We start from the raw sequence: 11,035 nt of genomic DNA on the forward strand, positions 1-11,035 counted from the left end.
TGTCTGGCTTTGTCCCTCTCTTTTCAGCTTCTAGTAGTGTTTTATCTCCTTCAGTTTGGTATAGGAAGACAAGTGTTGGGAGTAATGTTCCTTTTAATTTTTAAATTTTTTTTTTAAAGATTTTATTTATTTATGTGACAGAGAGACAGCCAGCGAGAGAGGGAACACAGCAGGGGAGCGGGAGAGGAAGAAGCAGGCTCCTAGCAGAGAAGCCCGATGTGGGACTCGATCCCGGAACGTCGGGATCACGCCCTGAGCCTAACGACTGCACTACCCAGGTGCCCCTAATTTTTAAATTTTAAAAAAAAGATTGTATTTATTTATTTGAAAGAGAGGCACAGAGAGCACACGCATGATCAGGGAGAGGAGTAGAGGGAGAGGGAGAAGCTGACTCCCCGCTGAGCAGGGAGCTCCTGGGGCTCGATCCCCGGACTCCAGGATCATGATCTGAACCGAAGGCAGACGCCTAACCAACTGAGCCACCCAAGCACCCCTATTTCTTTTAATTTTTAAAAATTGTGGGGGGTGCTTGGGTGGTTCAGTTGGTTAGGCGTCTGCTTTCCGCTCAGGTTCATGACCCCAGGGTCCTGGGATCGAGCCCCGCATCTGGCTCCCTGCCCAGTGGGGAGCCTGCTTCTCTCTCTGCAGCTCCCCCTGATTGTGCTCACTCTCTCTCTGTCAAATAAATAAATTGAATCTTTAAAAAAAATTGTTAGTGTATGACTAAATTAGCAACACTGATTTCTATACGTTTGCTCAGACTTCAGTGAATAGTAATTAGGTTATAATAAAATGAAATTCAGAACAAATTTAATTTCACATGTTTATTTACATGTCCATTATTCTCATGCTGCATAGCAAGGGGGCCTTTGTACCTCCCTTACTGTTTCTTTCGGAAGCTCTTTTGAAATATTACCTTCTCAGATGCCACCCCAAGATGGCATTGTGGGACAAACTAAGACAAGAAGAGGCATTTACAGCCAAAAAGAGCTGTCACTTAATTTTTGCATATGTGATTCACTCAACCCCCAGCTTATCACAGTCTTCCTTTCTATGCAGCTGCTAATGTAGAGACCAACGGAGGGAAGTCCACTGTAATGAACTGTCTCAGTTGTTCCAAGTTCTTAGCCTGACTCATAAGGTCCCACACAATCTGGCCTCATTTTTTGCCATTCCTCAGCTCTGGCCAAACTATGCTCCAACTATATGACTACTTTCTATTCATTGAATGAGCCATATTCTTTCTGACCCTCAGTTATTTGCCCTTACGGGTCCCTCTGCCTACAATACTCTTCCTGACCCCTTCTGCCTAGTCAACTCTTTCTTAGTCTTTGGATCTCAATGTCATCCTCTCTAGGAAGACTTTGATTACACTCAAATATTAATTTAGGTGCCTTTCTAAACTTGCTTCCTTACTTAGGTTTGTAATGGCATTTATTACATTGTGTTGTTACGCCTGTTTGCTTGTTAGCCCTCTTCCTCCTCATTAGATCATGGCACTCCCTGAGCCCTGGGACTGTTTATCCTCATTGCATCCCAGTACCCCAAATAGTAAATTCTCAAATAACTGACTGAATGAATAAGGCCACAAGCCACGTGCAGAAACAGAAGACGAGGGATAATTCGTGCCTCGAACAGCTGAGCTCAGTTAATGAGGACTTGCCTGGGCACCTCAGTGTGAGACTGAAAGCCCGAGCGCCCTTGTGCAGGACCCTGCACAGCTGTAAAAGTTTTATAAACAGGACTTAATTGGCTTATATGTAGATGCTGGGTGTTTTGTAAGTTCAGCTGTTTTAGGGGAATCTGTACCTTAAAAACTATTATCAAGGAGAGATTAATTGCTTTGCAAAAGGATCTGCCATGGTAAACCTTTAAATTTCCTGGATCTTAAGTAGTTTGATTAAAGTTTATTTTGATATCTGTTGGGCCCTGTTAGTCATTGTGCCAGTCTGGGGGGATGCAATTATGAATACATTGTAGAGCCTTCATTTAAGGAAGCTATTAAGTCGCAGTACCAGGCAGATTTAATTAAGTGCTAGACAGCACTATTTTGAGGGAGAACTAAGAGAGAAACTATTTCTTCTAATTGGGGGAATGGAAAGACTTAATGGTGGTGTTGGATTCTGAAGATTATGACTCAAATCTCAAGAAAGGCAGGTAGGGGAGAGTAAGTATGGCAGCACAAAAGGAATATGGTGAATTTGCTTTCAATTCTGTAGGGCCACTTTTCCTTACCAAAAAAATAAGTGTTGATATAGGATGAAAATTTGCACATGAACTAGTGCTTTTCAAAATGGGGTCATGAAATCAACTTAGAAAGTGGTGACTACTAGTTGTTTTGTTTCTCAAGATTTTTTTAAAGGATTTATTTATTTATTTTAGGGGCGCCTGTGTGACTCAATCAGTTAAGTGTCCGAGTCTTGGTTTCAGCTCAGGTCATGATCTCAGGGTCATGAAATTGACCACCGCCTTGGGCTCCGTGCTCAGCATGGAGTCAGCTTGAGATTCTCTCCCTCTGCTCCTCCCCCACTCACACGAGCTCTCTGCCTCTCAAAATAAATACATAAAGTCTTTTTAAAAAGAGATTTATTTATTTGAGAGAGAGGGAGAGAGAATCTCAAGCAGACTCAGCTGAGTACAGAGACAAGTGGGGCTCAGTCTCACGACCCTGCGATCGCAACCTGAGCTGAAACCAAGAGCTGGACACAACCGACTGCACCATCCAGGTGCTCCAAGATTTAATTTTTTTTTAAGATTTTATTTATTTATTTGACAGAGATAGAGACAGCCAGCGAGAGAGGGAACACAAGCAGGGGGAGTGGGAGAGGAAGAAGCAGGCTCATAGCGGAGGAGCCCGATGTGGGACTCGATCCCAGAACTCCCAGAACGCCGGGATCACGCCCTGAGCTGAAGGCAGTCGCATAACCGCTGCGCCACCCAGGCGCCCCTCCAAGATTTAATTTTTAATCCCTACACCCAAGCGGGGCTCGAACTTCACAACCCTGAGATCAAGAGTCACATGCTCTACAGACTGAGCCAGCCAGGCGCCCCTCTAGTGGTATTTCCAAATGGAGTAGGATAGGAAATAGCAGAGACCAATGCTTAATAAGGGTAAATATGTCTTGGGATAATTTTGTTTCGGTGTGTATGTATATCACTATATGTATCAGTGTTGAGTGAGAGTATAAAATGTATTTCTTACCTTGGTTTGCAGGAAAATAAATCTGAACGCCACTGATGAAAATCAATAGTAAGGGGCTCGGGCATCACACACCCTCTCTCTGGTCTCTCTATTTGGGATGGGTGCGGTGAAGCATACTAGTTTAATTATTTTCCCAATGGCCTCTTGTAGCTAATGGCAAAGTAAATTAGCTCCTTTCTTTCTTTTTACTCTTGAGGCTATCTTACTATTCAGTTGGCGATTCTTTCCCCCTTGCAGATGATTCCTCCTAATGTGTAAATAGCAAAGATTCTAGGGATCTGGAAGTTATTTTGGAGCTGGCCATTTACCCTCATGGGCTCAGAGCCCATGTGTTAGTTCCTTATTGTCCACTAGGTGGTACTGTGAGGGGCCGGTAATCGCAAGTTTTCCTCTCTCTCGACTCCAGCTTGTTTTGAAACCAGCAGATAGGTATACTTAGGCAGAAAATCTTTTCTCTTCAGGCTCCCGGGCATTCCAGCACAGGGTGTCTAGATGTCCCTCCCCTCCCCAATTATAACCTGGTCCTACAAATTGAGGAGGGTAGAGAATCTGGGATCGAGAAGGTACAATTTTTTTGGTCAGTATTGCCATCTCTCAAAAGAGATCAGAAATGCTTTACATTCCCCCATGGAAATCAAAGAAGATGCGGAACTGCAGTGGAAAGAATGGAGGTTATACCCCCAAAACAATAACTGGCTTCATGGGGGTAATGGAATTGGCTGGGAGGAGGGGAGGAAGAAGATGTTAAAGGATCTTTTCCTTGGGGGGTGCTTGGGTGGCTCGGTTGGTTAAGCAGAGTTGAGCGTCTGTCTTCCGCTCAGGTCATGATCCCGGGGTCCTGGGATGGAGCCCACATTGAGCTCCCTGCTCCTGGTGGAGCCTGCGTCTCCCTCTCCCTCTGCCTACCGCTCCCCCTGCTTGTTCTCGCTCTCTGTCAAATAAATAAAATCTTTGGGGAAAAAAAAAGAACAAGTTATAAAGATTTTGTTTCTGGGGTGCCTGGCTGGCTCAGTTGGAAGAGCATGAGACTTTTTTTTTTCAGAGATTTTATTTATTTAGGGGCGCCTGGGTGGCTCAGTTGGTTAAGCATCTGCCTTCAACTAAGGTCAGGATCCCAGGGTCCTGGGATTGAGCCCCACATCGGGCTCCTTGCTCAGTGGGGAACCTGCTTCTCCCTCTCTCTGCAGCTCCCCCTGCTTGTGCTCTCTCTCTCTGTCAAATAAATAAGTAAAATCTTTAAAAAAAAACAACAAAAATTTTTTTAAAAAAGGATCCCTTCCTTGGGAAAGCAACAAGTCATAGAATTTGATTGTATTCAGTAAACATTTTTCAAGAGTTTTATAGGCCAGGAGAACACAAAGTTGAATAAATTTTGGTACCTACTTTCTCAAAGCTCAAGAAAAACGAAAGGACAACACTCAACGATAACACAGTGTGATAAATAGGGGCATACACAGGGCACTGTGGAAGCAGAGAAGGGACCCCTACGTCAGTTGTGGTGGGGGGGGCAGGGAGATGGTCATCAGGGACGGTTTCCCAGAGGAGATGGCACCTAGGCTTTCCTCCTGCAAAGATGGATGGGAGCCCTCCAAATCCACAAGGTTCTGCTGTACTCAGGCCCCCCGGTGACTTCATTCACTCCTGTGATTTCAACAACTACCGCTGTGCTAATAACTCTCAATGTTTCCCTGCCCAGTCATCTCCAAAACCTGCCCATCCGGGGTCTCCTATTTGTATGTCGTTGTTTAAATTCAACTTGTCTAAAACCAAGCACTGAAATAGACCCAAGACTATTGATTTTTATAGTAATCATGTGATTTTTATCCTTACTCATTATCGGGGTGGATATCGCTTCCTGTATGAATTACTGTAAAAGCACACGAGCCGGTCTCCAACTTAGATCTCTCTCCACCGCCCATTCCCCAGTCTGTCCTACACACTTAGATCTTCAACAAGATTTCTCTTCCTTAAGTCCAACGTTCATGGTATCATTTCATCGGACAACAACTGTTAGAGGTTCCCTTTGGTCTACCCAATGGAGACCAAGTTCCTTTACCCAATAGTCAAGGCAGTTGCTATGGTCTAAATATTTGTGCTGCCTGCACCCCTCCATTCATGTTGAAATTCTAACCCCCAAACGTGATAGTATTAATAAGTGGGGACTTTGAGAGGTGATTAGGATTTGAGAGTGGAGCCTTCTGAATGGGATTGGTGCTCTTATAAAAGAGACCCCACAGGGCTCCCTAGACCCTTCCACCATGTGAGGTTACAGGAAGTCTGTGACCTGCAGGAGGGCCCTCACCTGACCATGCTGGCGACCTGATCTCGGACTTTCAGCCTCCAGAATTGTGAGCAGTAAATTTCTCTTGTTTATAAGCTACCCAGTCTGTAGTATTTTGTTATAGAGCCTGCGTGGTTTAAGACAGCACACCCTGTTCTGGTCCTGAATGACTCTTTCTATCTTTATATTCTATGATTTCCTTAAATGCCTTTTACAGCCAAACTCATCTACTCAATGTTTATTTCCTGAATATAGCTTATGCTTTTCTACCTCGGTGTCTAAGTTTGCTCTCATGATGCTATCTATGTTTGGATAACATTAAAGGCAGAAAATATACATGATGACTTACGTTTTAATATATAAAGAGCTCTTGCAAATCAATAAGAAAAGACAACCACTCTAATAGAAAAAATGGCAAAGTACATAAACAGACAATTCCAATCGATATGGTTGGATTTAAATGTACCACCATACTACTGTATGTTTTTTATTTGTCCTATCTATTTTTGTTCCTATTTTCCTGCTGATCTTGGATTGAGTATTTTTAGTAGTTCATTTTATCTTCTCTTATTAACTATATATATATATTTCAGTAGTTGCACTAAGGCTTACTATATGCATCTTTAATTTACCACAGATTACCTTCAAATAATATTATATGATTTCATGTGTAATGTAAAAACTGTATAGTGGTATACTTCCATTTTCCCTTTGCACATCCTTTCTGCTATCGTTGTCATACATTTACTTCTACATATATCCCACTGTGTATTATTACTATTTTTGTCTGAAAGAATCTATTATTTATTTATTTATTTTAAAGATTTTATTTATTTATTCAACAGAGATAGAGACAGCCAGCGAGAGAGGGAACACAAGCAGGGGGAGTGGGAGAGGAAGAAGCAGGCTCATAGCGGAGGAGCCTGATGTGGGGCTCGATCCCAGAACGCCGGGATCACGCCCTGAGCCGCAGGCAGACGCCTAACCGCTGTACCACCCAGGCGCCCCTACTTATTTATTTTAAGTAATCTCTACACCCAACGCAGGGCTCAAACTCACAACCCCAAGATCAAGAGTCACATGCTCTACTGATTGAGCCAGCCCAGTACCCCAAAGAGTCAATTATCTTTTAAACAACTTTTTAAAAATGTCTTTTATAGTTACCTACATATTTACTATTTCCATTCTCTTAATTTGTGTTGAGCTCAGTTTCCATTTGGTATCATCTTTCTTCCATCTGAAGAAACTCCTTTGACATTTCTGGTAATGTAAGTGATAAATTTTTTCAGCTTTTGTTTGTCCTTAAAAATTTCTATTTTTGTCTTCATTTTTACATCCACCGGAAATACTATTGTAGGTTGACACTTTTTTCATTTAGCACTTTAAAGGTGTCATTTCATTGTCTTCTGTCTTGAATGTTTCTGATGATAAGTTCATGCTTATACTTGTCTTTGCGTCAATATTTATATCTTTTTCTCTGTCTTCTTTTCAGATTTCCTTCTTATCACTGGTGTTCAGCAATTTGATTATGCTGTATCTAGGTATAATTTTTTTGTGTTTATTCTGGTTTATCAAATTATTTGGATCTGGGTGTTGATATTTTTTCACTAAATCTTGTGAAATTTTTGCCATAATTTCTGCAAATATTCTTTTCTGCTCCCTTTGTCTTCCAGTGCTCCGAATTACATGTGTGGTAAAATGCTTGATATCATCCAACAGATCACTGAGGCTCTGCTTATTTCCCCTCCAGTTTTCTTTTCTCTCTGTGCTTCAGTTAACATAGTTCTTATTTCTATGTCTTCAAGTTCACTGATCTTTCCAATTTCATCATCTAATTTTCCGTTAAGGCCATACAACAGTATTTTTCATTTCTCTTGTCTAGTCTTTTTATATCTTTCCTCATTGGATTTATGGTTTTCTTTAAATATTTGAACTTATAACAGATGTTTTGAAATCTTTACCTATTAATTGCATGATTTCTGTCATTTCTGGGTCTGCTTTTACTGTCTAGTTTTTCTCCTGGCTATAGATCACATTAAAAAAATTTTTTTTTTTGCTTATTTATCTGTTTATTTATTTGGTGGTTGAGAGGAACATGTTTATTAGATGCTGGACATTGTAAATGTTACGTTGTGGAATTTCTGGATTTTATTGTCTTTCTTGAAGATAAGTATTGGGCTTTATTCTGACAGGCAGCTAATTTACTTGCAGATCGACTTGATACTTTTGAGGCAGGTTTTTAAACTTTGTTAGGGCAGGTCTAGAGTAGCTTTACTCTTGGGTTAGTAGGAGTCCATTCCTAAGGCATAGCTTTTTGGAGGTAGCTAATGAATGCTCTGACTATTTGACACAGTCTCTCCAGTCTGACTCGTTAGAACTCTAATTTCTTCTATGCCTGTGTAAGCTCCAGTAATCATTCACTTTATTATAATTCTCCTACAGTTGTTCTTTACCTGGTAGTTGATTTTTGGCCATTTTCAAGGAGTCTCCCTTCTCATGCCATGCACATGCAGCCTCCTGTTCAGCCAAAGACTCACAAGACCACTATGCAGATTTGTGGAGCTCTTTCTTTGCATAGCTCCCTTCTCTCTAGTACTCTCTCACAGAATCCAGCAAAACCACTGTGCTCTGCTTGGATTTCCCATCCCTGTGCTATAGAGTCTGAAGAGAATCTATGGGCAGATAGTTGGGATAATTGGAAGGTGCACATACTTTGTTTTTTCCTTTTCTGTTAGGGGTCACAATCTTATGCTGCCTTTGCCCAATGTCTTATTTTTTTTTTAAAGATTTTATTTATTTATTCATTCAACAGAGATAGAGACAGCCAGCAAGAGAGGGAACACAAGCAGGGGGAGTGGGAGAGGAAGAAGCAGGCTCATAGCAGAAGAGCCTGATGTGGGGCTCGATCCCACAACGCTAGGATCATGCCCTGAGCCAAAGGCAGACGCCCAACCACTGTGCCACCCAGGCGCCCCTGCCCAATGTCTTAAACCAGTAATTTCGTATATTTTGTGCGGTTTTCTAGGGGTGCGTGTGTGTGTGTGTGTGTGTGTATTGTGAGGGCTAGTCTGATGCCAGTTACTTTGTCATAGTCAGAAATAAGAAGACAATTCAATTTTCACTTGATATAGAATTCTAGGTTGACATTTTTTTCTTAGTACTTCAAAGATGTCATTCCATTGTCTTCTGACTTGTATTGTTATCTTTGTGTTCTTATATGTGATGTTTCTTTATCAGAAATGAAAAATAAAACAACCAGATACACTTTACTCTTATTAAGAAAAAAAAGAGCTCAGTGTGGTAAGTTTCAGGGAAATGGGTACATTCATACTTCTGGTGGTATAAATTGTCAAAGTGTTCTTGTGGGGACAATCTGACCTAAGATACTAATGACCTAAAATATTTTTCTAGGCACATAGGAGAATAAATATATATAGAAGAACTTTGTAATTAAAAAGAAATAAGAGTCTGTTCCCACGTGCATCTGCAGTTCAAAATGTCACACCCATCCCCCTCAACTAAGCCCTCCAACCCCAATAACCCCCAAGTCTTCTTTGATGTGAATATTGGAGGGAAGCAAGTTGGTTGAACTGTCTTAGAATTGTTTGCAGGTATTGTATCCAAAACTGCAGAAAATTTTTGTGCCTTGTGTACAAGAGAAAAAGGCATTGGATTCACCACTGGGAAACCTCCCCATTTTGATGGATGCCCTTTCCATTGAATTATTAAGAAATTTAGGGGTGCCTGGGTGGCTCAGTTGGTTAAGTGGCTGTCTCCAGCTCAGGTCGTGATCCCAGGATCCTGGGATTGAGCCCCACGTTGGGCTCTCTGCCTGCTTCTCCCTCTCCTTCTGCCTGCTGCTCTGCCTGCTTGTACTCTCTCTCTGTTGAATAAATAAATAAAATCTTAAAAAAAAAAAGAAAAAAGAATTTATGATTCAGGGTGTAGACTTCTTATATCAAAATGGGACAGAGAGAGAAAGTGTTTATGGTGAAAGTTTTGAGGATGAAAATTTCTTTTTTTTAAATTATTTATTTATTTATTTGTGTGTGAGAGAGAGAGAGACAGACAGAGAGCATGAGAGGAGAGAGAGAAGCAGACTCCCCACTGAGCAGGGTGCCCAATGCAGGGCTGGATCCCAGGACCCTGAGATCATGACCTGAGCCAAAGCCCGATACCCAACTGATTGAGCCACCAGGCACCCCCAAACTTTCCTTTTTTTCTTTTAAAAAATATTTATGTATTTATTTTAGAGACAGCACTAGCATGAGTGGGGGGAGGTGTGGGGGAGAGGGAGAAGGAGAGAGTCTCAAGCAGACTCCCACTAGATGTGGAGCCGGAGGTGGGGCTTGATTCTCCAACCCTGAGATCATGACCTGAACTGAGATCCAGTCAGAGGTTTAAGCGACTGAGCCACCCTGGTGCCCTGAAGATGAAAATTTCTATTGTAAGCACGGTCAGGGAGGTTTAATGAGCATGGCAAATGCAGGCTGCAATACAAATGGTTCTCAGTAGTTTCGACTCTTCATTTGGATGCGAGACAGGTGGTATTTAGCCAAGTAATTAAAGGAATGGGTGGGGCAAGGATACTGGAAAATGTAGAAGTGAAAGGTGAAAAACCTGCCAAATTGTGCATTATTGCAGAATGAGGAGAATTGAAGAAAGGGGATGATTGGAGCCTATTCCCAGAAGACGTTCTGGTGACCATCATCCAGATTTCCCTGAGGATGCAGACATAGCTTTAAAAGATGTAGATAAAATTTTACTGGTAACAGAAGACTTTAAAAACATCAGAAATACTTTTTTCAAATCCCAGAACTGGGAGATGGCCATTAAAAAATACAGAAAAGTTTTAAGGTATGTGGAAGTTTCAAAGACTGTTGTTGAGAAAACGGATAGATCGAAGCTTTAAACTGCATGCTGAATATTGGTGCTTGTAAACTGAAGATATCACACCGGCCGGGAGCAATTGACAGTTGTTCGGAGGCTCTTGAAATCGACCCATTGAATACCAAAGCATTGCATGTGAGCTGTCGGGGACACCAAGGATTAAAAGAATACCATCACCCTCAGGGGCAGCCCTGTTGGGACCCCTCTCACTCTCGAGAGCTTTTTCTGTATCTTCACTTAATAAACTTCTATTGCTTTACTCCAAAAAATAAAAATAAAAATAAAAAAGAAATAAAAGAATACGATCAAGCTGGTCCTGGAAGATAAAGCTATCCAGGCAGAATTGCTGAAAGTCAAACAAAAGATAAAAGCACAGAAAAATAAAGAAAAGGCAGCATATACAAAATTGTTTGCCTAATAAGGAATTCAGTTTTACTTAAATATTATGCGTTGATTGTATAAAGGCAATAAGAAATTTTAAAGTTTTTTTTTTTTTTTAAGATTTTATTTATTTATTCGACAGAGAGAGAGACAGCCAGCGAGAGAGGGAACACAAGCAGGGGGAGTGGGAGAGGAAGAAGCAGGCTCATAGTGGAGGAGCCTGATGTGGGGCTCGATCCCAGAACGCTGGGATCACGCCCTGAGCCGAAAGCGGACGCCTA

The 11,035-nt window shown here is 41.5% G+C and overlaps 1 pseudogene; it reads left to right on the forward strand.

Annotated features, from left to right (window-relative positions):
• The first annotated feature begins 8,979 nt into the window (after nt 1-8,979).
• LOC123787313 (peptidyl-prolyl cis-trans isomerase D-like) lies at nt 8,980-10,791 on the forward strand (annotated as a pseudogene).
• Nucleotides 10,792-11,035: the final 244 nt, after the last annotated feature.

This window comes from Ursus americanus, chromosome 17 (assembly GCF_024610735.1).
Source record: "Ursus americanus isolate L20-20 chromosome 17, mUrsAme1.1.p, whole genome shotgun sequence".
NCBI classification, from domain to species: Eukaryota; Metazoa; Chordata; class Mammalia; order Carnivora; family Ursidae; genus Ursus; species Ursus americanus.